Source organism: Gorilla gorilla, chromosome 13, assembly GCF_029281585.2.
Source record: "Gorilla gorilla gorilla isolate KB3781 chromosome 13, NHGRI_mGorGor1-v2.1_pri, whole genome shotgun sequence".
NCBI classification, from domain to species: domain Eukaryota; kingdom Metazoa; phylum Chordata; class Mammalia; order Primates; family Hominidae; genus Gorilla; species Gorilla gorilla.
Window position 1 is genome coordinate 55,940,555 of NC_073237.2, and position 27,468 is coordinate 55,968,022.

At 36.4% G+C, this 27,468-nt stretch overlaps 1 protein-coding gene across 44 annotated transcripts in view; it reads left to right on the plus strand.

Moving 5' to 3' along the window:
* PTPRD (protein tyrosine phosphatase receptor type D) overlaps positions 1 to 27,468 on the plus strand; it is a 2,298,568-nt gene that overhangs the window by 1,978,665 nt on the left and 292,435 nt on the right. The window lies entirely within an intron of this gene.

The following is a 27,468-nucleotide window of genomic DNA, read 5'->3' on the forward strand; positions in this document are numbered from 1 at the left end:
TTTTACCCCCATGGAGGGATGGTTTTACTTTATATCTTTTATAAAATAAAAAAGTTTGATTTTATAAACATCTTGGTTTCTTTCAAGGAGGTAAGCCCTATTGATATTGTCAAGAACTTATTTATTTGGAGGCCAGCAGTAATTAGTAATGTAGGCCAAATTTACCTGGTGGTTTTGAAACTAAACACACACACACACACACACACACACACACACACACACACACACACGCACGCTCACAAAGAAGCAATTCAAGAGGCTGAGAAAATGAGATTATTTACATATATATCCTTGATTATGTTTAAAATAATATAAACACCTTATTAAGTTGCAGGGAAAATGTTGACAATTGGATGTATATATTTTAAATGCATGTAACAGATGCTGCTTTAAAACAGACAAGTCAGATTTGAGCTACATTTCTGGCTGTTATGACAAGCTAGGTTGGTGCAGGAAGTTCCCCGTTCCCTGACCAACACATAGAAATGTTGACAAAGTATCTGAAAATAAAATTAAAAGCATAATTAGGCTTGCAAACAAGAAATTGAAATTTCCAGTTGCTAAAAACAAGGGAGGGATTTCCTAGAGAAAAGACAATTGTAATAACCCAAGATAATAACAAAATGGACCTTATGCTTTAGTGCTGGAGTTTTAACACTCCAGCAAGATACATACGTATATAAAATAAGTTGAGAGTAACAGAGACTAGATCAGCTTTCTGCATACAAGTGAGATGTCCAGCACTATTCCTACTGTGCAGTACTCAGGACCAAATAGTTTAACATAAAAGCTGGTCAGAAACAGTGAGTCCCATAGAGTGTGCAACAGACACCCATGATAGCACTCCCCCCACAGAGACATTCTGATAATCCAGATGCACAACCCTAGAGAAGGTTGTTCATACCCAGATAGGCTAATGAACACCAGTTCTAAAGCAATCAAGTCAGCTACCACCAGCGAGCGACAGTAAGCCCAACCATCAAGGGTGGAAATCATAGTCTCTGATCCACAGGTAATTGAACTGTATGAATGGGTTTCAAAATATATTTAAAATATTTGAAAAGGGAAAGGAAGGAATGGTCTAATAGGCAAGAATAAGACATTAGGGAAAAAAAAGAATAGGAGTTAGAAATTAGATTTTAGAACTGGCAGGAATCTTAGAGACTATGTTTATATGTGCTATAATATGCACTGTGGAAAGTGTACATATTTCTGAATATACTTACATAGTTCACCTCAGCTTGTCTGAAAATCGTAGTCATTTTTCAGGTGTTCATATTTGAAGCCAAATCTGGCTCATTTGTTCATCTGCTTTAAAAATTTTAATCTCCATTTATTTACCTAGTTTAGAATCAGTGCCATCATATAGAAGGTATATTAAAAAGGTATGATAAAATAAAACTTATCAGAAACGTTTTTGAGTTTTCTCACTTTCCAAATCCCTTGAACTCCTTAAAAGGAATTAATGGCAGTCATGTGCTTGACTTATCTTTATGCATCCAATGAAGACATTAACAAAAAATTGGAGGAAAATATCACTTTACTTAGAAATTTACATGGATTAATGTTTTCCTGCCTCTTAGTTGGCTGGAGTTTCATCATCTCCTCTGCTTTTATACAGCTAGTCCCCATATAAAACAAATACATCAAAAATGTTTAACATGGTCTCCACTTTCTATGTGAACATCTGTCATATGTAAGTATATTTGTATGAAAATTTATGATTTGAGTAGTTAACCCTTTCCATTTTTTTTAAAGACTACGTTGAGCAGTTTTAGAACTTTCATGAGAAAAATTCAAAAGTATTTTAGATGACAGAAAGGTAGTCTAAACATAATCTTAAAATAGAATACTTTTATATATCCTTTTAGGATAAAATAAATATGGATGGAAATTATTTTTGTTTCCTGGAGTCACTGTTTGCTTAAAACTTCTAAATATTGTTATTTCTATTAATAGTAGTGTTTAATAATATTCCAGTGTAAACTGACATTCGTAGACTTTGAACATCATGAATAGCTAAATAAATGAGTGTGAAGAGGTTTATACCACAGTTGAGATTTGTGACATTTTAGGTTCACTTTCTCTTGCAAATCATGTTGGCGGACACTCAGGCACTCTGTTCTGCAGTAGATGGAGACCATTTTACACTTTTCGTCCAGTGGCCCTCATGAGATTCCCATTTCGTCCACGTGGATCATTTACTTTCTCCCTGCTTTACTGACAAATGCCAAAAATGTGCCAGCTCTCATGATGGGTTTTATGTAAGTGAACTGGATGAAGATCATTCATTTATCTCACACACGCTACTAGAGAAACTAATTAATTGGAGATTCAACTATCTGACCTGTATGGTTAATGAAGAAGACATTGAAATAATACTCTGAGCACCCATGTGCCTCGAAGGGAGCATTTCAGGAACAAGTTTCCCTTCGTAGCTTGTTTCAAATTATCCTTACTCTCAAAAACTGTGTTTCAATAAGGAGGGATAACCACAAGCTCAGGCTGAATGTGCCCCAAAATAAGATATTTGGGCAATTAACTATACCATAGAGTGTGGTTCACGAAAGAAGAAGTAGGAGGTGGGGAGGTGAATGTAGGGCTTACGTCTTCCAAGTCATTTTAATTTTTTAGTTGTCTTGGCTATGGAAACACAAGAAAATACTGACTCCCTAATGATACAACACTTTAGGAGGCTGAGTATATCTGTTTTACTTGTGTTTTCCCATCCTACGCAGAACTTTAAGTGAAGGCCTTAGGATGTACTGAGGCTACTAAGGACTGTGCCTTAACTAATTGTGGAATGCTGCTAAGGACAGTGAATTAACTATCAGGCTTTCAGTGAAGAGCAAGCATAGGACCAGAGAGAGTGTTGTAAGAACAGAGATTGTCATCTAAATGGAATTGGTTCTGTCTGTTTCTTTAGTTTGCTGGTCACAATTTCTTCCTGACTAAAGATATCAGCAGGAAACCATGTAATACAAATTTATGCAGTGATAACTGAGGATGAAAATATTCTCTCTGATAGATGTTATCAATCACTAGGCAGGGAAAATGAGATATCACCATCCATAGACTTTTCTTTCTAGTAAGAGTCCAAGGGTACTTGCTTCTTTTGGGCAAGAGGAAAGACATCAATAATTATTCTTACTTACATAACCTCCCTTCTCTAAGACAAAGGTCTGGAACCATTTAATCAACTTTGAATCTAAGCGTCTGACTAAATGTCATCATGTTTCTTGAACTTAGAATTTTTTTTAGGAGAGTAATCAGAAAATACATATTTTGCTCTTATCTCAAACAGCATGTAATAGGTCATTTAAAAAATCTTAGTAGATTATTTTTAGACTGGTCTGTTCTCAAATAGCACTGCCCCAAACCACCACCACCACTAGCACAACAGAACAGGGTATGATATATAACACTGCTGCTCTTATCTATTTATAGGGAACTAGCTTTGTTCATAGAACATATCTACAGTACAATTATTGTCTAAACATGCTAGTTTACCAGATATGAGGCATTTTAGTTACCTAGTTTAGCAAATATATTTCATCAAGTGATACTTATGTGTATCTACTCTTACATATAAATATATCATTTGTGAATGATCACCATTAGGACAAAAGATAATACGTGAAGTACCCAAGTCTAGGTCTTGGGAAATTGAATTCCAGCTTTAGCTCTGTCACAGAATAACTGTGGCATCTTAAGCAAATATGTTAACTTCCCTGTTCTGTTCTGTTTCTTTTTTTTTTTGGCCTGATATGCATTGGGAAGGCCTTGGATTAGCGATCAAATCACTCAGATCACCCCTCTCCAGCTTTCCATGATTCATTGACATGCCTATTTCAGCAAGTCAGTTCTTGCAAGATGGAAAAAATTTGCTCCCTGAAGGTGACTGTTACTGAGATAGTAAAACACACAGTGAGCAGTTGGATGAGACAGAGAAGGCACTGCAATGGGAAATAGAAATGTTTGCATAATATGTCTGTTTCAAAAAATGTAAGCCATTATGGCAGTTGTTACAGAAAAAAAACATACAACTTTTACAATCTTTCAGGGAGAAGGCAGTCAACTATCTCTGCCATTGTGCAGTACCGTGTGATCAGAATTAGCATGTTCATTACAGTCTCATTTTATTAATGCCTCTTTTTGAAGATGAACACAGTTGTCCCCGCTGTGAAAATGGTACTTCGCCGTTTATGTTATAAAGTGGTCTCGGCTGGAGATCCAGGCTAGGAACATTAAAGAACAAAGCACAGCTGCTTGACTGTCACACAAAAGGATTTTTATGAAAGACTGAAACAAAAGGAAGGGTGGCCAACACAGAACAAACGTGCTGACAATTATGGTACTGACTGAAGATTACTTGAAAAGGCTTATAAAATAGTTGAGTACTTGGAATACATTGATACCAACATGATAAAGCCTTCGTGTGTACCTCATTTCCATGCTGGGAAAAGGTGGTAGTGGGCAGAGCCACTTTAAGTGAACAGACACTCCTGACTTTCATTGGTGTAATCTTTAGAATTTAAAAACAGTGATTCTTTGGGTATCAGTGGTCACAAAGACAGAAGCCCATGTGGATAGTCTATGAGAGACCCTAGTAAGGGGAGACATTAAAACTGAAAATCTGGGGGAGAAAGTGTACCTGTGAGGAGATGCTATTCATTTTCCTTCTGATCTATCTTTTGAGGACTGTTATGTTGGTGATGCATGCTCCTTCCTTGGAACTATTACTTGTTTTGCCACACTGAGATCATGTCTAAAAAGGGCTCAGAAAAGATGAGCACACTTGTAAATCATTGCATTGAAGTGAGAACAATTTTCTTCTTTTGACTTCATATTAAAATATTATTTTTAATAATTTTGAAATGAACATCAACTCATGTGAGTGTTTACTGCTGCTTAACTTGTTAACCGAACCATAGAAATGTTGAGCTAGAAGGGAATTTGGTGTTTACCTAGCCTCACTACTTATTTTTGATGTAAGGAGCTAAGGTCCAGAGAGTTTGACATGATTTGTTCTTGGTCGTACAGCTAAGATTTTCATCGGGTTTGGCCAAGTCTGAAGTGATCCCTGCTGCATTACGTGTGACAGTGAGTTTCAGCCCTTCAGATTTTTACTTTATATACAAGATATTATCCTGGAAGAACACTGTTCTTCCAGCTGACATGTCGACAGATGAGCATGATGGGAAATAAAAAGTGCTCAAGTGCCATGGGTGCAAAATGTGTAAAATGCTACATGGATGATACACTGTGAGAGTGAGGAGACTGCTGGGTTGGGGCATGAAGAATATTTAGGAGTCTGTGAGACAGAGCTAACTTGAGAGAGGAGTAGAAACTAGAAGCTTCTTGAGCAAAGTGGCTTAGGGAGGAAATCACTGAGTATTGATGGTAGGTGTGCGCAGTGTATTAGGGTTCTCTGGAGAAAGAGAAACAACAGAATATATACATATATAGGAAGAGCCTTATTTTAACAAATTAGCTGACATTATTAATGAGGCCAAGAAGTTTCAAGATCTGCCAAAGCTGTCAGCTGGAGGCCCAGGAGAGTTGATGTGCAGTTCTAGTCCACAGGCTGGCAAGCTGAAGACCTAGGAAGAGCTGATGTTTCAGATTGGGTCCAAAGGCATGAAAAAGCTGATGTCCCAGTTTGAAGGTAGGAGGAGTTCTTCCTTCCTCAGGTGAGGCTCAGCCTTATTGTTCTCTTTAGTGTTTTACCTGATTGGATAAGTGTTGCCCACATTAGGGAGGGCAATCTGCCTTGCTTGGTGGCTAAATTAAATGTTAATCGCATCCAAAAACACCCTGACAGTAACGCTCAAGATAACATTTGACCAAATATTTGAGCACCCCAGATATTTCGCCTAATCAAGTGACACGTACAATTAACCACTACAGGTGGGTATAAACAATGGTAGGTCAGAATTGAGTAGAAGTAAAATAGTAGTAGTAAAAGAAAATGAGGTTGGGACGTGACTCATTGGCTAAGGAGATACACCTAATAAGTGAGAAAACGTGCGATTAAGTTAACCTAGGCCATCTTTATGTGAGCTGAAAATTACAAAGGAGTTTACTAAAATACTTCGCTTAAAGTAATCTATCAAACAGTCATTCATACATAATTGAGGTTTATATTTAAAACTAGGTAGTTGGTTGGCTTTCATTGATAAAATTTGAACAATTTTTAAAAATTCAGTATCCTGGTTTTCCAAATTAGTTTTATTTTAAGCTACTAATTAAGATGTAGTTTTAAAAGTTGTGCATGCATAATTTATTGGTATTTAGGGCACAGATATGCCAAATGCCTCATCTAGGGTTTAATTATCAAAGCCCTAATTACATATCTCCTTAGAAGAGCAAGTAACTTATTATATCTTATTAAAAAAACAATGACTTGTGAATTAATGCCACATTAAGCACAACTATGATGACACACATCCCATATTCTTAATATGTTTTGTTAAAGATAGCAAGATTTTTTTTTTTTTTTTTTAACTACTGGGCAACCGGGGAATAGTCATATCATTTCAAGACTCTCTTATCTGTCATCTTCCAAAATGAGCTGTGTTTTACTTTATATCTAAAAACTTTCCATGCCTTTCTTTTTTGTTTCTTAGAACTTTACCTTTGATTATTAAACTTTATCCATGCATTACATAAATGTTATTTTCACCCTTTAACACAGTAGATTTTTTTTTAATTGATAGATTTTTGGTCATAAGTGTAGCACTACTGAGATTTTTCTCACATGACTGATGATGTCTGTATTCAGGTTGAAAATTTGATCATAGTTTGTATTTTCCCAGAAGAGATCCTATATTTCTTGGAGCATAAATACCAAAAGAGCTATTAAAAAAATGAAGCTATAAATCATAAGTGAGACCAGAAAAATCAATATTAACAGTTTTTAGATATTTTCTACCTTTCTAAGTATCGGCATACATAGTTCTTTCTGTTTGTTTATGTATTTGTTTAATTATGTGGGTAACTGCAGATCTGTCATTTACTGGTCAACTAGAAAATTAAGTACAGTAGAAAAGTATGTGCTCATAAAAATGTGATGGCTTTTAATAAAGCTAGTTATTAACTATCAATATTTATACAAAAACTTGAGAAGGTATACTTGCATATATGTATGTTTTGTACATGTAGTATGTGTATATATAGTGTGTTTGTATATGACCTGTTTAATTTGCTTCATAGCACTTTTTACTATGTGAAATTATACTCTTTATTTCTTGAGACTTTTATCCTGTATACCTCTTCCTTTGTATATAAGCTCCATTACAGTTTTCTATGGCCTAGAAATGTTCCTGGCATTTATTGGGCACCCAAGAGATATTTGTGGCATGAACAGGTACATATGTAGAGGGATCTATAGATATGGTTATGTAGATACAATGCATTAAGAGACCATTTGGGTAGGAATGAGTCTTACTTTACATATAATGAACAAAATAAATAATCATTATTTCAGTGGCCTCTGCAAGATGAAGAGCGTGATTGAGAGTCAAGAAGTCGAGGCAAAGGGAAAGAGAACTACAAAGACAGAGTGAAACAGAGGGAATGAAGAGAGATGCTCTTTCTAGCTACATAAGCATGAATTTGTATCAACCTTCCAGTGCTTCCTAACTGTATGGGTTTAGACACATTACTCAAGTCTGAATGTTAAATTCCTATCTGTAGGGTTGGGGGTGATCCTGGCTATCTTTTAGGGCTGTTTTGGGGGAAGTTAATGACATATTAAATCATCTGGCAGAGTAACTAACAATAAAGTTGCCAAAGAATGTTAATTTCCTTCCTTCTCCCTTTATTATCCCTTTGAAGCTGAGCTAGCTGGTTTGGCTCTCCCATCACTACTGAATCACCAGCATCTAGAATAGTGCTAGGCACATAGTAGTTCAGTAAGTGTTATATGTATACGTGGCTATGGTGAAGGGAAGGGAGGGTGAAGAACACTGGAAAATAAGTTTTTGTGTCTTCTCAATTAGTCCTTAATCCAAAGGACTGAAAAACAGCTTTTCACAAGGAAATAGGATGATACAACAATCTGAAAACATGCAGTATTACCAAGTTATTTTGAAAGACTGAAGATCATTTATTGGTGCTATGCTAGTATACAATCCCAAGAATTTTAGTTCCTTTTTTTCCCCCTGTTACATTTGTGCTTATTGTTATGTTAACACACATTTCCATATTCTTCAGAATGCTTATACATTAGGTAGGTCCAGGTAGTCAGTTGCTTCAACTGCCTAACTCAAACTAGAGTCACACTGTCATACTAGAATATTATTTCTGTTCTATGACATCTAGGTCACAGACTAGATAAAAATCTATAACTGTTTTATGATTTCTGTGAAAATGTAACTTTAGATATATTTTAGAAGAAGCAGAAGAATTTCAAATATCCTTGAAACATTGAAAGAGATAATAGGAAACATTTTCTTGCTTTTTTGTTTATTTGTTTGTTTTGTTTTTTTGATTATTTCTGTTACCAACCTTGGTGTAGGAAGTGATAGAAGGTGTAGTTATGGGTGTAGGTTCAGCAAACAGACAGACCCGAGTTCAAATCCTAACTTCACTATTTGTTTTGTGGCAAATGTGCACATTTCCTAACCTCTCTAAGCTTCAGTATCTGTCTATCAAGTCGAGATAAGAAGACCTATTGCGTAAACTTAAGAGGATGATTACAGGAGATAATCCATGTAAAGCTGTTAGCAAAGTTCTAGGCACTCGGGAAATGTGAGTTGTTGTTGTGATTATCATTATCATCACTAGTATTACTATGATCCGTAGGATTATTATTGAGTTAATTTCAAATTATTTGATTAAAGGGAACTGCCCCATTTGTGAAGCAGAACTTTTTGGCACAGGCAGAATTGTCTTGCTAAGGCTGGGAATACACAAATTTTTTAATCCTTAAGTCAAGCTACCTTGTCCACTAAATAATCATGTGGTCCAGATGCCACCATTTGGCTGTTGTAGGATCCACAAAATATTTGAAATTTGAACGTCATTCTGTCATAAGTGATAGGGGAGTATACTTAAGAGAAAATTAGATGAAATTTTCCTTTTATCCTAAAAAACAGAGTTAGTTGCATGCTTAGACTAGAAGTTCCATAAGGGCATGGCTTTGTTTTGCTCTAGACTGTACACATGGCAGTAAGCACAGTGCCTGACATTTTCCATAAACATTTGTGTTTTTTGTTTTTTTAGAGACAAGGTACCACTTTGTCATCCAGGCTGGAATGCAGTGGTGAGATCATAGCTCACTGTAATCTCTCACTCCTATGTTCAAGGGATCTTCCCACCTGAGTCCCTGAGTTGCTGGGACTATAGTATGAGTCATCTTGCCCAGCTAATTTTTTTTTTTTTTTTGTATTTTGTAAATTTTCTTTAGAAAATAGGTCGTGCTATATTGCCCAGGCTGGTCTTGAACTCTTAGCTTAAGCGATCCTCCCACCTCGTCTTCCCAAAGTCATGGGATTACAGGCATAAGCCGCTGCTACCAGCCAAAATTTCTTGATGGAATGAATGAATGACAAGTTTTAGGAAAAAGTTTCTAAATATTATTTTCTTGCAGACTGCTGGATTTAAGGTTTATTTTTAAAAATTAGAAACGTCAGGAGATGTTGCTTCCACATCTCGGATAGGCATACAATATATGAGAAGCAATTTGTATTAATTCATGAATTTATTCATTTGATAATCTAGCTCTCTCTAGTCCAGGAAGTGTGCTAAGTGTTGGGAATAAAAAGATGGAAAGACACTACCCCCACTTGCCTTCAAGGAAGCTACAATCTCTGTTTGATGGGAAGCCATAAATTTGGTTAAAATGACAAGGCAGTTATACATACATACTGTGGTTGGAGATAATAAAGTCTATTTTTAGAAGAAAAGTGCTCTCACAGTAATTCAGCTTACACCTTTTCAAGCTAGTACTTGCAGTAAGAACTAATGTCTCCTTGAATATTCCATCAATATGACAGTAAGGTTTGTTGAAATGTAAGATGTGTTTGACACATGAAGCCTCAGCTGACAGAAAAATTAAGCTCACCTTTTTTTCCTTATGAGTAAAAATGTTCTGAGAGAAAAATTGTATTTCATTTGTAGGAAGATTTGGGATATACTTTGGTTCGGTTTTGAGAAAATATGGTGCAATAAAAAAAAGTAATTACCTTCAGAGTAATATTCCCATTTGTTTCTCTCCCAACTAATAGTAAGAGGAGTTTTTATTGCTGCACTTATCATTTTTTATGATTCTTTTTTGCTCTAGGTGGAGATGACAGAGCATACCTAAATACAAAATGATTTTAAAGTGTACTGGTAAAATGTCTTAAAACATCTTCTCCCTCAGAGGACTTCATTAAGCAAAATTGATTTTTGTAATAAAATATTTATTTATTAAAAGATGGTAGTTTAGGCATTTTAACCCTTGAGGAAAGGCCATTAGCATATACTGTACTCCAAAACAGGAACACTGTTATATAAGTTACTTTTTAAGGCTTGAACAACTTGGATTAGAGCCCTGTATCCTAAAGAGCCTTTTATTTACACTCAAATTTTTATGCATGTCATTATAACTTATGATGATAGATCTGAATTTCCAGGTATTGCCAAGCTTGTTATAAACTGACATCAAGTGCTACAGCTGACTTACTATGGGTCCCATTAATCTTAGTTGCAAAGATGCGTTAATAAAGTTAACACTCACTTGCTCAATAGCAAATGGAATTCCCTCATCTCAGCTTACAAACAGATAAATCATCATCTGGGAGGAAGAATTCACTCTGACTTAAATGATTATTCTCAAGGATTTGCCATAAACCTAGTACAAAGAACCAAGGAGGACACTAAATGCTGCCCAGTAGCACTGGGGTTTTGCCCAGTAGGACTGGGGTTTGAGCCAATCTTTTCTTAATTCCCTATCAACATTTTTAAGATATGATTGTGATTATTTAAAAACAAACAATTTTTTTTTAAATTAAAATTACTTTACAGCATAGTGGTGAAATGCTGATGTGATGTGTTTTACACAAGCCTGGTTAACTGTATGCTAACAGCATTGATTAAGCTCAGGGACCACGCTTCCTGTGTCCTCCAGTGAGATGAATTCTTGTTGGAAGACCCCCACCAAACTCTTGCCATACTCGGGTGCCAGAAAATCTCTCTCAGAATGGCGGAGGGGAAGTAATTGGTATGGAGTTGAAGCAGAGACAGGCTTACCCTGCAGTTGAGGAATCTTTGGAATTAGGGCCCTCCCTTGTACGATGCCTTCCAAAGACCCAGGAAGACTTACTAGTATCTCCGGTTGATTATATATTTTTCTAAAATTTGTAAAAATAAGATTTTTGCATTTGTTTTCATAAAGTAGTCCTTTAAAGTTTCGTAAGCTTTAGACTTTATAATATCTAGGTCAGCTGCTGGGATGGGGCCAAGGGATCTAAGAACTGCATTGTACTTTACATATGATTGAAGAAAAATTACTTGTGTACATCAGCACTTGAATGTGAGTCTCACGTAGAGGGGTGAATGTCTTTCCTGAATCACAATCCTCCATGGTTTAATATAGACTTAAAAGGACTTTGCCCAATGTTTATAATTCTGTTTCTAAATTTATGGAGAACATCTTGGTACTATTTTTTTCCTTTACTGTTTAACATACAATACTACACAGGCAGTACACATCCACTGCTCTCTCCTGTAACAGGATGGTTTTGCACATTACACAGGATTCCCTGCTACCCCCTGCCCCCCGCCATTAACTGGACTGTACCTGGTTAAAATTTCTCCATTCTGAAAGGTCAAGGTTTCTGTCTCCTCTCATTGTATTTGAACAGTACCACCACCACCATCACTGATGCAAAATAACCTTTTCATCAAGACATTAGACACTATAAATTCTTAATTTTTATTTTTATGTAAACTAGCTCTAGTGGCATTATTTACTAAAATTCAACAAATGAATTTCTGAACTGGTTCTCCATGAGTGGCATGCTGTCTTGTGTATTAAAGGAGAAGAGACAGGTAGAAGGCAGGAATGGTTGAGGCTTCTTCTTTAAAGCGTTTGTCTGTAAAATAAATATTAGATCTTCAGCTTTCTTTTCTCAATGAGCAAACGATACAGAACCTCTATTTGCTTGCTCAGGTTTTATTGGCAATTAGAAAAGCAAAGATCAAACAAAGGAAAAAAATCCTAGAGAATTAGTAATTACCAAGCATTCATGCAGTTTTGGAATGTGTGAATTTTAATATATAGGTGTTCCATCTGAGGTTCTGATAGATTCTTAGCCCTAAAGGAGAGATCTGCTAAGTGCTTTACGGACTACTAAAGGGGCTCTGTGTGCAGTGTCTGGAGAAGCTACAAGTTCAGAGCAGCTGAGATTCAGAGGTGGCTTGACTAAACATGCTGGTAAATGTGGTGATTACCAGATTTTCTGACTCTAAAGTTTATTCTGTATTTACTACTTCATATATCGCCCTTTGATGCTATCTTGCAAAGGATACAATCGAGTGTAATGTGACATAGAAAAGTGTAAGGATTGATTTTTTTTGTTTGGGGCGTCTCTAGGAAAAGGATGAAGATGTGTAAAAGATACCTTAACTCCACCAAGAGGGGCTGCTGAGTTGGTTGTGTAATGGACATTTATTTAGTCATCGTCCTTGAGTTTCTGTGTAACCTGGGTAGAAAGAGAGCTCTGAGAACACAAAAAGATGGGGTGGAGTGGGATGTAAGAGCTGAATGGTTGTGAAAAATAAAATGCATTAAAAAGGCATTAAAGAAGACATAGTTATCACTGAAAGGCTAGTTAAGAGGGTTCTTCTTTTTTTAATGCATTTGGTTGTTATACCTCTTTATATCTTGTAAAATATTATGGTAATTGAAATAAGCCATTCACAGAAAGACAAATGCTATGGGATCTCACTGATTTGTGGAATCTAAAAAAATTGATCTCAGTAGTAGAGAGTAGAATGTTGGTTACCAGACGCTGAGCAGGTTGAGGGGTGGGGGTTGGGGAGATGGTGGTCAAAGGATAGAACATTTCAGTTAGGAGGAGTAAGTTTAAGAGAACTGTTGTAGAACATGGTGACTATAGTTCATAATATTTTGTATTCTTGAAAGATGCTAAGAGAATGGGTACAAAGTATTCTCAAACACAAAAGTGGTAACTATGTAAGATAATGCGTATGTTACTGAGCAATATTTAACTATTTCACAATGTATACATAGTACTTCAAAACATCATTTTGTATGTGGTAAATACACTTTTATGTCTCAATTAAAAAATACATTTATGGCTGGGTGCAGTGGCTCAATCCTGTAATCCCAGCATTTTGGGAGGCCGAGGTTGGCAGATCACTTGAGGTCACGAGTTTGAGACTAGCCTGACCAACATGGTGAAACCCTGTTTCCAGTAAAAAAAAAAAAAAAAAACAAAAAAAAAACCACAGACACACACACACACACACACACACACACACACACACACAATTAGCTGGGTGTGGTGGCATGCACCTGTAGTCTCAGCTCCTCAGGAGGCTGAGGCAGGAAAATCGCTTGAACCCAGGAGGTGGAAGTTACAGTGAGTCAAGATCGCACCACTGCATTCCAGCCTGGGCAACAGAGCAATACTCTGTCTAAAAAACAAGAATAAATAAGTAAGTTAATAAATATATTTCTTAAATGTTTGAGGCAACCACAGGAAGTTAAAAGGTGAGGGCAAGTCATTTCAGATATGTTGGAACTGAGTTGTCTTGGTGTTTTATGACTCCATGGCTTTCTCTTTGAAGCCTCTGGTAGATGGAGATTGTCAAGATACCGTACCATTGGTCTGAGAATCTAGCAAGTAATTAGTCCTCTTTCATTAAGAAAATTATTCACAGGAATCTTTGATCACCATTCATGGCTTTATACACAATATGTTTTCATGAAAATGAACAGTCCAGCATGAGTTTTGTTTGTTCTTTTTGAATATTACCAGTTGATAGACTTGCTGAGCTAATTGAAAGGTACCAAGCCCTTTACCTATGTGGTCTTCATTTAATATGTATCAGATTAAAGGACATGGTAATCTGTTATTCAGAACCCAAATATCTTACAAATATAGGAAAATATTCCTTTTTCTATGGCCCCAAACTCGTGCAGCAAATTTTCTTTTCGCGTCTGTCTTAAACAGCAGTTGGTGGAAGCTTTACAGGTCTTATTGTTGAGGAAGTGACTTTAAATTTTTATTTTAGGCAAAAGCATCTGCAGATTAAGACTGCGGAAAGCAGCAGTGAGAAGATCCTCACAGTTCTACTCAGTTGGGCAATTCTTCACTACTCTGACAATTTAATTGGGTGTAAAAAGAAATGGCAATTAAAAATCAAGAGCTTTAAGTGGGACAACCTACCAGTTTCAAAGTTAGTGATTTTTTAAAAAAATGAGCAAGACTCAAAGACGGTACATCTTTAGTTCTCTAGTTAGTTGTTTCCTATTGAGTATGTTCTGTGCTGAAATTGCCGTATCAGATGCGCCTTTTAATGGCAACTTTTACAAGAGTCTAAAGATAAAGAGAAGTTGAATTCACCCTTTTATGTACATATATAAATACACTTATAGAAATACTTATTTTTAAGAAAGTTTATCTACTCAGGAGTTTCATTTTAATGATTTTTAGACTCTTTAAATTCAAGCCTTTGGATTTTTAAAATCAAGACTGTAAGACTTAAAAACAAAGTAGTTTTGTTTGTTCTTTTAAGTAGGAATGAAATCAGTATTGCTTATCAGAGTACTTAGACAAGGGGTGCTACAGAGAAGGGACTCAAATATTTTGCTGAAATAATACATGTCAGTAAATTTTAAAAGTTGGAATAATACATGTCAGTAAATTTTAAAAGTTGGGACATCTAAGTGACATATCTGATGTTGATTGTAGCCTAGTAATCAGGAATAGGAATAAATTACTTATGTACATCAGGTTTTGCACATCCACTTGATAAGAGTTATAAGCATTTCTCCAAAATGAGACAGCAGTTCTCTCTCCTGAGAAGTGCACAAATCTCAGCTGCCTCTCAGATCATAATATGGGTGCTTCATCGACCAACCCTCATCAGAGACACTGAGTAGACATCTTCATTCTCCCAGCCTTCTTTCCCATCTTTCTTCTCTCTCTTCCTTCTTTCTGCAAGTATTTTAGGTAATTGCTGTTATTACTCATTGATTTACTTCACATCCCTTGACCCATCCAAGGTTCATGAACTCTCAGTGTATTTTGGTTTATATCAAATGAAAATATATTTTTATCTCTTATAGAAGAGCCAGATTGGGAAAAAAAGGATTTGTAAATAAGTATTTTGGACAACAGTTATAGAAAGTAGAGTATGGTTGTACTCACAGGGGTGTTCGAATAAATGCCATTTTATACACTGATAATCCCCGATTAAACCACTACCAACTGAACTTCTATATGAGGAAATCAGTGTGTTCTGTGCCAACTGAAGGTCTGGATGAGTTTCAGCTTAGCCTCTCATGGAGGGCATAATCACTTCAGCAGGATTAATAGCATAGTTAAATTATTAGTATTTTTAGCCAGAGTAAATCACATCCAAAACATCTAAAAATAAAACTGTCTAGCCCCTCTGTAATAACATCGGCAGTCTTTATCTCTCACTTGAAAGGTAGTTTTGTATGTGAGATATGCTCTGAAAGTAGGGTATCTATTTTAGTAGCTTTCAACTTTATGAATAAGATTGCAGATATGAGAGAAAAACCACAATCTTTTTTTGATAAGAAATAGTGAATTTTTCTCACATTTGTCATCATTAAAATTTCTGTTAACCACAGACCACGGTTTATTATCTAATCTATGGTTATCATTCTTTATTCAGTCTGCTTAGAGTCTGAAGTAAGGGATCCCTGTGTTCAGTTTTGAAATACTTCTTTCCTTTAACACATGGGCTTTGAAATTTTATGAAGACATGGTAGTTATCAAACTTGTAAAGCAAGGTGTTAAATATTTAGTGCAAAATGAAGTTATGAAGACCATGTACTAGATGAAATTTTAAAGGAGTTTTCCTCTAGCTCATCTGCCATGTTACAATTTGAAAAGTCTCCTGACATCTCAACATTCCCATGAGCTTAGTGTGGATGCTTTTGTCTTTCTGATAAGTTCATTGGCCCGTTGCACTTCAATTGATTTGTATTGATGGTCCAGTACCTAAAAAAGCCTCATGTGGTCAGAAAGTCAGGATATGAGGTTTGGTGGTAGAGTGAATTATGTGTCAATAGTAGATCAACAATTCACTTGTATGACTTTAAAAGTGATTAGCTAACTCTCCTTTATAAAATGTAAAAACTTTCATTCATAAATTTCTTTTTAAATTTTGGGGAAAATGTCTGAATAATAGAAAAGGAATTGTTTTAAATGGTACTAAATTATCAAGATTATTTTCTCCATGAAGATGTTGTTCAAGACTGTGGCTGTAGCATAGACTAGCTGACATATATTGATATTTCATTGAAGCTGAAATATATATTGATTTCATGTTGAAAATATATGGACAAATCTCTTTAGAATGCAAGAAAGGGACGGAAATTATTACTTCCTGATAAGGACAAATTTATTATTGGGGCATGCATTTTCCTTTCAAAATTTTTTTTTCTTTTTAATGTCAAATCAATTTTTTTTTCTAATTTTAAGTTAGAATACAGCTATTAAATAGAAGACAGGAAAAGCCACTGAGTGTATATAGATGCCATGCTAGATTTTATGTGTACGAAATTCACTTAGAATGGTTTTGTTCTTATTAGACATTTTTACCCTTGAGGCTAGCTAGTCTTTTAAGCAATGTGAACTAATGCTTCTGAAAACATATAATTCACCTTTTAAAAAAGAGGAGTGACTTTTCTCAAAACACCACGAAAGGCCATTGTCCACACCTAAGAGGGCAAATGAAATTAAGATAGACCTAATTTAGACTGCTCTTTCTTCATGTTTAAATAGTGGTGATAGCTTACTTTTTCTCAAAGTAAGCACACTTGATTTTGCATGAGTGCTTGGTGTACTTACTATGCCCTCCTTGAAAAATTTGGGCCATAAGGTTTAATTGCATGCTCATCAAGCAAACAGACTTGGAGGTATATTCGCTGAGCGGTGGGCTCCCACAGCTCCCATTAATGCTAATGGGAGTTACACATGTGTATTGAGGAGAGAATAATATAGCCTTTGAAGTTGGAGTTGCTAATTGAGTGCTTTCTTCAGCTGTGCTCAGCTTCAGTGGCTAAGCTGAGTTAGAGTGGTCTAAAATGTCATTCTGGTAAAGCCCCCAGAACATTATCAAAGCAGGTTGGCAGTGAAAGAGACAGCTAAAAAGAAGTCTTTCTCACCCCTCAGATAGAGAAAGAATTAGCAGGCCAAACAAAAGAAGGAGCAAAGAAGTCTCAAGAGTGGGCTCTCCTTTCTTTAAAAGTAGCTTGAGCTGATTTAGTTCAGAAAGTGGGAAAATAGGAAGCCCTCTTCCTTGGCGGAGTTACTTGCCATATGTAGATTACTTTTTGTGAAATATGAGGACTAGTCAGGGCTAAGTAATTGTCCAACTCTGTCGTAGACTTTGGCTAACAGATACTTGTTCCTGAAAGTGACCGGATGTCTGTCATTTTGTCTTGTGTTTCATGTCTTTTGTCTCATTTTGTCATTTTGTCTCATGTCTAAAGGTCCAAGATCCCAATGTGCCAGATCCCTTATATGCCCTCTTACTTCTTGCATAAACTCCTTTGTAGTAGTTATCTTTGCAAAGATATGAGAAGCTGTAGGATTCTACATTGTAGGGCTCTATGTAAAAGGAAAATGAAATTGACTCAGTCCTAAAGAGTACTTAAGTGATTATCTTCTCTATTTCAGTCTACCCTCATTTATCCTGGCCTTCCTTACAACATTCAGCATTAATCTGCGTGGCATCTTATCAAACTGAATACAGGCAGGGAGGTCTTTTACTATGAATAAACCTATACCTGGTCATGGGATGATCAAACCTCTGAACTCATTAGTCTCATTTGCCACAAATGCATAAACTGGTTGCCTTGTTTGACCTTAGCTGTGACTGCATGTGTTGGGCAACTCAAATATTTTGCCGCTGTATGAAATGGCTGAAATCACCATAAGTATTGACTTGGAGGTTACAAATAAACTTTAGCAAATAGGTGAATTCACAAATATGAAGAATGAGGGTCAAAAAGCTCAGTGTAATACCATTGCTTCTCCTGGAAGCATATCTTAAATGACATTTACCAATAATGTATTAATCATGTCATATTCACATCTGAATGACAGTATATTAAAAATAACACTATATCAAATAACAGAACAAAACAAGAGAAACTCATATTCTCACTAATAGCCTTCCAGACTTAACATAATGTGAAGGACACAACTTTACTATTTTATAGAAAAAAAAAAACTGCAAGAATAGCGATACTCTTCTTTGATAAGAGCTAGTTCTAAAATGACAGCCTATTTATTCATTTAAGAAAGTTCTTGCAGAAAAGACAGTTGGGCTGAGAATGTGAAAATGTAATTCTCCTGGTCCCTCAGGGTGTAAGAAAAACAACTAAACCAGTTATGAAACTGGTGGTTGCCTCTGTGGCCTGTCATGTAGAAGAGGGATTAGACTCATTTTGTGTTCATGCAGACAGCCGAATCAGGCTCAGCGAGTGGCAGATTTTTGGATTGGTCCCAGGAAGAACTCTGGAATGATCTCAGCTTCCTGAAAATTACCAGGGCAATTTTAGGAGGTAGAGGTGAGTGATCATTTTCTGGGGGTGCTAGAGAGGCAGGAGATTCAAACTTTGGGTAAAAAACACAGCATGATGATGTCAGAGAGTCTGTGATGCTATGATATTTTAATCTGCCCTTTATTCCCACTTGGATTTATTTTTAGTTTAAAAAAAAAATAAGTCAGTAGCAGAATAGTCTCTCAAGTATTTCTAGATATGGTCGAAGTGCTCTGTTTCCCAGAGGAAGGCAAAGTAAGGTATTATAATGTTTACACCCTTAGCATTAATGTCAGGGATAGTACCTTTCCCTTCCCCTTCCTGCTCTCTCTTCTAGAAATGGAAGAGGCCACTGAGATGAAAGAATGCCACTTCTCTTTTAAAACATTTGCAGAGTAACTTTGTCTTAATCCACATGTGCTTTTTTATATTTGTTATTCAGTCTATTCAAAAGTAACGTTCTTTGAATACCTATTATGTGTTGGAAGTCATGGAGAGCTAAGACATCCTACCCTTTGCCCAGCACGCACACCAAATATAAGTAAAATATGTCTTTTTTTTACTAATGAATAAATGTTAGGGTTTTGTTATTGACAGAATGTTGAATATAAACGCATGAAAGTACTAACTACTGATGTTATTAGTAATCCTTTCCTTTTTGTAAGTTTTAATACCTAATCATTCTGAAGGCACGGTAGTAGTTCATAACAATGCCATACCCAATCACAGAACACATCATGATTCAAACTAATCGATTATAATTTTAAATAAGCACTCTAGAGGCAATTGTTTAAAACATGCTAATAGTCTTGCATAAAAAAGAATGTGAAATGTCTTCATTGTTCTCTACTGGAGAAAAGTTGAGGCAGGTACCACTTGTATGTGGGTGGTCCCACCAGCCTCAGGGTTCCCCAGAAGTTGTCATCCTCTTCTCACCTCAGTGAACATCCCTCCAAAACACTGCATTCTTATTTCAGTCAGTAGTACCACCATCCTTCTCCCTGTGTCCAAGTTCGAAGCATGTGGATTTTCATTAATTTATTCCTCTGTCTTGCTTCTTCTGACCAATGCATTCCCATGTAATAACTGACAAGTGACCCTTGTGTTTTTCCTTATCTTCCGATTTGCTTCTAACACCTTAATTGAACAGCTTCCTTTCTCCATTGTACAGCCTCTCAAATGATCTATCTACAGTTTCACTCAAACCCCTCCACTTAATTCGGATACAGCTGCCAGTTGTATCCTTTGCCTATAGACTCAAATTCATACATTTAATCTTGGCCTTTAAATGAAATGAACATTTTTCAGTGCTTTTGAATTGATATGGCCAAACATACAAAAGCAAACAATAGAATATGAAATATAAATATACTTACTGGATGAATTTTGTAAAGGAGATATGTTTTGTAGGATATTTAGGTATAAAAAGGAGTAGTTAACATTGAAATATCATCTTTCTGGAAGTTATAATGAATGCTATTCCTGCTTCCTTTCCTTTTGTTTTCTTTTTTATTTTATTTTATTTTTTTATTTTTATTTTTTTAATTAACTTTAAGTTTTAGGGTACATGTGCACATTGTGCAGGTTAGTTACATATGTATACATGTGCCATGCTGGTGCGCTGCACCCACTAACTCGTCATCTAGCATTAGGTATATCTCCCGATGCTATCCCTCCCCCCTCCCCCCACCCCACAACAGTCCCCAGAGTGTGATATTCCCCTTCCTATGTCCATGTGATCTCATTGTTCAATTCCCACCTATGAGTGAGAATATGCAGTGTTTGGTTTTTTGTTCTTGCGATAGTTTACTGAGAATGATGATTTCCAATTTCATCCATGTCCCTACAAAGGACATGAACTCATCATTTTTTATGGCTGCATAGTATTCCATGGTGTATATGTGCCACATTTTCTTAATCCAGTCTATCATTGTTGGACATTTGGGTTAGTTCCAAGTCTTTGCTATTGTGAATAATGCCGCAATAAACATACGTGTGCATGTGTCTTTACAGCAGCATGATTTATAGTCCTTTGGGTATATACCCAGTAATGGGATGGCTGGGTCAAATGGTATTTCTAGTTCTAGATCCCTGAGGAATCGCCACACTGTCTTCCACAATGGTTGAACTAGTTTACAGTCCCACCAACAGTGTAAAAGTGTTCCTATTTCTCCACATCCTCTCCAGCACCTGTTGTTTCCTGACTTTTTAATGATTGCCATTCTAACTGGTGTGAGATGGTATCTCTTTGTGGTTTTGATTTGCATTTCTCTGATGGCCAGTGATGATGAGCATTTTTTCATGTGTTTTTTGGCTGCATAAATGTCTTCTTTTGAGAAGTATCTGTTCATGTCCTTTGCCCACTTTTTGATGGGGTTGTTTGTTTTTTGTTTTGTTTTGTTTTATTTTATTTTCTTTTCACAAGGTCTTGATATTTAGGTACAAAAAGGAGTAGTTAACATTGAAACATCGTCTTTCTGGAAGTTATAATGAATGCTATTCCTGCTCTCTTTCCCTCCCCTCCCCTCCCCTCCCCTCCCCTCTTTTGTTTTCTTTTGTTTTCTCTTTTCTTTTCTTTTCACAAGGTCTTGATATTTAGGTACAAAAAGGAGTAGTTAACATTGAAACATCATCTTTCTGGAAGTGATAATGAATGTTATTCCTGCTCTCTTTCCTTCTCCTCCTCTCTTCTCCTCTCCTCTCCTCTCTTTTCTTTTCTCTCCCCTCCCCTCCCCTCCTTTCTTTTCTTTTCTCTTTTCTTTTCTTTTTTCTTTTGTCTTTTCTTTTTTTCTTTTGACAGGGTCTTGCCCTGTCACTCAGGCTGGAGTGCAGTGGCTGGATCACACACAGGTCATTGCAGCCCATACCTTCCAGGCTCAGGTGGTCCTCCCACCTGACCCCTGCCAGTAGCTGGGAATACGGGTGCACACCACCATGCCCTGCTAATTTTTGTATTTTTTGTAGAGACAGGGTTTTGTCATGTTGCCCAGGCTGGTCTCAAACTCCTGGGCTCAAGCAATTCACCTTCCTCAGGCTCCCAAAGTGCTGGGATTACAGGTGTGAGCCACTACACCTGGCCCTGCTCTGGTTTTTATTCCCCTTTCTTTCCATCCTTTACCCCATGTTCTGGTTGGTCACTTCCATTTTCCTCATCTTTTAGTGACGTCATCATAAGGATAGCTTTGCCCAACTGGCAAGTCCTACCAATATTTGTGGTAGTTAAAAAAATATATATCCTCTGATTAGAACAGAGTCAGGCTCATTTAACTTTGATATTTTTGTTTAACAAATGAACAATCAGCTTTTTGGTTATTTTCTTACTTTATAGGGGATACCATTAAGAAAAACATTCTCAGTTGTGAAAAGTAAGGAATTAAATCTATTTTAGTGATTATAAGAAATGTAATCTTTTGGGTATGTTATTTTTTCATCACATGTTTGAGTATCCTAGTATTTATGAAAAGAATAAACCATAAATTTAGATGGAGGACCGTATAATATTTCAACATGAAAATATAAAACCATAATGGTTGTTGATGTGGAAAATGTTAATGTAATTAGCTAGGCTTAGAAAAACTTACTTTCAGCATGATAGCAGCTGGCTAGTAAAGTTATTTTTCTGGGGCTTGTTGCCCTTTCATCTAAACCAGATCACTTCCTGTTGTATGGTTTAATGAAATGATTATATGGAAAATAAAAAGTGCCAGGAAATTAAAGCTCTTCTAAAAACTAAGTAGAATAGCACAGCAGAACTAGACTGGATGAAATAATGTCCCTGTAACTTCAAACAGTGAATGAAGCCACAGTGGTGCACCAAGAAATGACTTGGCATTTGGGTATTAAACTGAATATTTATGAGTAAATACTTTAAATGTCAGTCTGTGGTGCTTAGCATACCCACTCCTTGACTTTCACAGCTTTTTTACTGTTCATATAGAATGGTTTAAGTTTTCATTTGTCTAACAGAGAGGAAAGAAGCATCAGCCCTTGTTTTTTAGTTTGGATTCAGGTATCTATAGGAGACCATGTGGTGTGGCTGGGACACTGGGCTGGGCACCAGAAAAACTAGGATCCCATCCCAGAATTGACACTAAATAGCAATGTAATGTTGAACAAAAACCCTAGGCTTTCCAATGCCTCAGATTTTTTCCTCTGAATACTGAAATTGATAATAGCCACCATTTATTGAGTATTTAATATGTGCCAAACAGTATGCTAAGTGCTTTACAAAAAATATATATATGTATTTTACTTTTCACAGCAATCCTGTGAAGTATTATCTCTTTGAAATAGATGGATGCCCTGCAGTTCAGAAAGAGCAGTGTTTGCACAACAACAAATAATAATAATGATGATAAAGATCACTTAACAAAAAGTGTGCTACTATGCCAAAATACTTAAAATGTGTGCTACTCTTAAACCACTTTAGTCTACAGATTAGCCCATTTAATCTCAATATCAGTCCTGAGGGATAGGTAGAAAATTAGTTCTCCCACTTTACTAATAGGGAACCTGAGCTACAGTGAGCCTTAGTAGCTCAGCTCGTGCTCAGAACTTCATATGAGGCTAATCTTGTCTTATTCAACATTTATGTTGGAATTTTTAATATGGGAAATATACTGAATTTTTTCTCCTTTATATTATTTGTATAAGGAAAAAATACGGTTAAAAGTCAAATGATTAAGAGAAAACCTTAAAATACTCAAGTATCCCTTCCATTTTTATGAATTATGAGCAAATCATTCATTGCAGGTTAATTTAGTACCTATAACGAGCTATTAGTAAAAATAAAATTGAGTTAAATAGTGATGTTCAAATGTGGATTTTGTGTTGATTTATAATTTTTATTTAATTTTACTCTTTAAGTGCCCTGTTTTATGAGTGGTGCTAAATTGCTCCTGTTCTGTGGTTTTTGTGTATGGATGATCAGAGATCTTCCCATGGTAACACAAGCTTCCATGGAATGCACATCCACCTGATTCAGGCATCCAGTTACATACTTGTCACATATTAATTTAGTTTATTTTCATGATACTTCTATCATAAGAGCAATGCTTTTCACAACTCATCAATCTAAAATAAAGGTAAGATAAGATGACAAAACCACAAAACATGAAACACAGCCTGACCTTGAAGAAACTGACTTCACATCCCATATCCTTCCTATGCTCTGTGCTGCTGACCTTTATGAAGTTACCTCCTAAACACCCTGTCCAGTGCTGCCGCGTGAACACACTCAAGTCCTGGGATGCAGCCAAGCATATGTGAAATGATAAAGTTAATATGTCTCATCTTCCAGGAATATCAGCTTTACTCAGAGATTGAAGGAAAACAAGGATTATTTAATATTAAAATTAGATTCATTGAGGAGACAAACGTAAAATTCTCATTCACTTTTAAGATGAGACAAGATGTGAGAATTTTGTTTTTGTTGATGTTTGTCTTGCACTTTGCCCACAGATGACTCTGGTCCTCTGAATTATAGAGGTGATACGTGGGAAACACTGAGAAGCCTGTTTTTCACCTAGTTGCTTCTTTGTGAAGTCCTGTCTGAGTCTCATCACTATGCAAAATGCCTCAACCACTTGACTTGTGCTGATTCACTCTCTTTGGGCCACTTATCCTTTCCCAATTGTAGAGATAAAGTACATATGGCCCGATTCATGAAGATCCCTGAAGAGAAATTTCCATAAACCCCTCCAGAATTAAGAAAATTAAAGGAGTACTTCTAGTCTTCCTTTTTTATTTTTTTCGGTGCATTTTCAAAGTTCTATTTACATCATCCATTTGCTGTCAGTACTCTAATGGCAACTGCTATTCATGTACTAAACGCCGTGATTTTCCAATATTCTGGCTGATTTGATATATGTGGACAGTTAATTCAGATTCCCTGCTGCCCTGGAGCAGGGGATGGGTCAAGCCATAAGAAGATATGGGAGAGACACTGAGAGTCTCTGAGTGGTTCTAAGTGACTCTCTTGGAATATACCAGTTGCTTTAGATTTGAGCGGTCTGCTGGGTGAACAGGGAGCGCTAAAATATACCACAGTGATGCTTTGCTAAGTGGCATTCTAGAGTTTGGAAATACCTCTTGTTCTTCCTATCTAATCTCTTTATTAGGAATACCTTATGCTGGCCCTTTTGTAGTATAAGCAAAATACTTTACTAAAATTTCATAATGTGCAGTTTTTCATCCGTGTTTCATGACAGCTGAACTGGATCATCCAAGTCATGAAATTTTACTTTGGTACTTGAATTAGTTCAACTATTTGTATTATCCAGGTTAATAGGGTAACAGTAATATCTTCAATTCAATATGTAATGTATAGATATATCCTACACAGAAGTCTAGATTTAAAAAAAAAAAAGGTTTAGAAATGCTGTGTCCTATTCTCAGCTGTATGTGGAATTGAATAATGGAAAAACAGTGTACTGGGTTATAGGATTAGAATGCAGTGCATCGTAAAAGCTGACGTCCTGTAATCACAGATGTTTGCAGCCCAAGTATGGCAGGCAGCCTCCATGTTAACTTGAATAGAGTTATATTTGACATGTAAACATGTGACACAAGAATAATATTTGTTTCCTATAAAGTCCACCATAATGTAAAAACATCCCTTAAACTTATTGCTAGGTTGCCTTAAAATTATATATCCTAGATTTGCAATGAACTGTAATAAAATAAATATTTGTGTTTATTTATTAAGTGACTATTCTATTAATCTCCACGAGCTTTGGCATGGCAGCTCTAGTAGGAGATGGTCATTTTCCATTGCAAATGGCATTATAACCAGGGGCCACTCCCATTCGTTTTTAATTAATTAATTTATTTTTTAATTTTTTTTCTGAGACAGAATCTCACTCAGTCTCCCAGGCTGGAGTGCAGTGGCGCAGTGTTGGCTCACTGCAACTTCTCCCTCCCGGGTTCAAGCAATTCTCCTGCCTCAGCCTCCTGAGCAGCTGGTATTACAGGCACGTGCCACCACGATCAGCTAATTTTTGTATTTTTTGTAGAGACGGGGTTTCACCATGTTGACCAGACTGATCTCAAACTCCTGACCTTGTGATCTGCCCACCTCAGCCTCCCAAAGTGTTGGGATTACAGGCATGAGGCACCGCACCCAGCCCTATTCTTACTTATTTTATGAATTTTTTTATTTGCTGTTTATATGCTTACAGATTTTAATTGGCAGACAAAATTGTAGATACTTACCATGTACATGATGTTTTTAAGTATATATACACTGTGGAATGACTAAACCTAGCTAATTTATATATGCATTAACTCACCTAGTTATATTTTTTGTGGTGAGAATTCTTTATATCCGCCCTCTTAGCATTTTTCAAGAATATAATATTAACTATACTCACCATGTTCTACAATAGATCTCTTGAACTTGTTTCTCCTAACCGAAATTTTTTATCCTTTGTCCATCGTCTTCCCAACTATTCCAAACCCCGCAGCCCCAGGTAGTCAGCATTCTACCATTGATTTATGTGTCTGCTCCAGCCCCCATTGGGCTTCTGTTGAAATTAAGCATTCAAGTAAGGTTTTCTTTACCTAAGACTATTGTCCTGCTTCTACAGAGAGAGATGCCCAAATTTGGTCAAACAAAAAAAACTGTGACAGATCCTGGATTCATTTATAATCTAAGCAATGTGCTTTGTGAACGTTTTGAATAAAGTTTCTGTAACTTAAAATGTGGCAACTAAGGAGGTGAGAGAGATTATTGTATAGATATAAAAATGACCTTCCTCTAGCATAAAATATAAACAAAATATGAAAAGACTGTTTAGCATTGTTTTCTTGTGCAGAAGGGGTGAAGTTGTTTAGGAGAAAGGGAGAAAGGCAGAATGGATTTCAGAATATCAAGCATCATGTAGTGAAGTAAAGCTTGGTGCCCTAAATAGCATCTGGGGTTGGTTTCCCTCCTTCAACAGTTACTTATTTACTCCCTGGAAATAAATTGAAAACTTATTTCATCTCTTTTATACATCATATGGTCTGGATTCTTGATGCCTGCACATAGGAAACATATGTCTCTGCATATGCCTCATGTCTCTTCACTTGTTAGGTTGAGAGGCCCCTGTAAGATGCTATTCACAGGTAATTGATTTTTCTTCTCTTGGCTTTTCTTCCCCACATGAAAGGACTAGACTGTGATCTTCCTCAAGGCATACTGGCATTACATTAGCATTCTCTAATTGTAGAATCATGCCTATTGGCTACTGTGAGGGGGTGTGTTTGTGAATGCATGTAAAGACAGTTATTTGGACACTTTTCCCTCCTTTCTTTTCCTTCCCTTGGAACCTCCTTCCTCCTTTCCTCATCACTACATTCCACAAAGGAATTCCTGGAGACATGCCTTCAGAGAGATTTTGTCCACAATTGTATGTAGATCCATTCATTGTTTTGTGCTTATAAAGCATAAAATGGAATGAAATAAGGATCCTTTTAGTTTAGGTTCTTTAGGATGATATAGTATACGATGTACATCCCCACCCCTCGACACCCCCGCTCCCCGAAAAATAAAACAAAAACAAAAACAAAAAAACCCAAAGGACTCATCCATGCTGTGGCACACCTGTGCTTCTGATTTACATGCTACAAATCGTATCAGAGAGGTGGCTGTAATAGCTGGTAGGATGATCAATCCCTAGTAAGTGGAGTATGCTTATGTTGCCAACTTCCATAGAGATGAGCAG